We start from the raw sequence: 333 nt of genomic DNA on the forward strand, positions 1-333 counted from the left end.
GTGTTGGCTTTGAGGTTTTGATAGATGTGTTGGCCCATATGTTTGATCGAGGGGTCAACTTTTCCCTTACATCTTGCCTGTGTCACAGGCTTTTGCGGTTGGAAATGTTAAGTCACAACGTTTATGGGCATTTGTTGTTTCAATTGTGTATGCGCTTGTGGTCCAATGGGGAGGAGGCTTGCTACTACTATAGTCATCGATGGTGGGGGCTATTTGGAAGAAGGATTTCGAGGTCGAACGCTTCAACCTCCCTCCTTTGCGTGGAGGTGGCCGTAGGGGAAAGTTATTCATCGTTCGGTCGGTAAAGCTGTGGGAAATCTCCTAGGTTGCTTG

Source organism: Pinus tabuliformis, chromosome 2_1, assembly GCF_031772625.1.
Source record: "Pinus tabuliformis cultivar Carrire ecotype Pingquan chromosome 2_1, CPIR1, whole genome shotgun sequence".
Lineage (NCBI taxonomy): Eukaryota > Viridiplantae > Streptophyta > Pinopsida > Pinales > Pinaceae > Pinus > Pinus tabuliformis.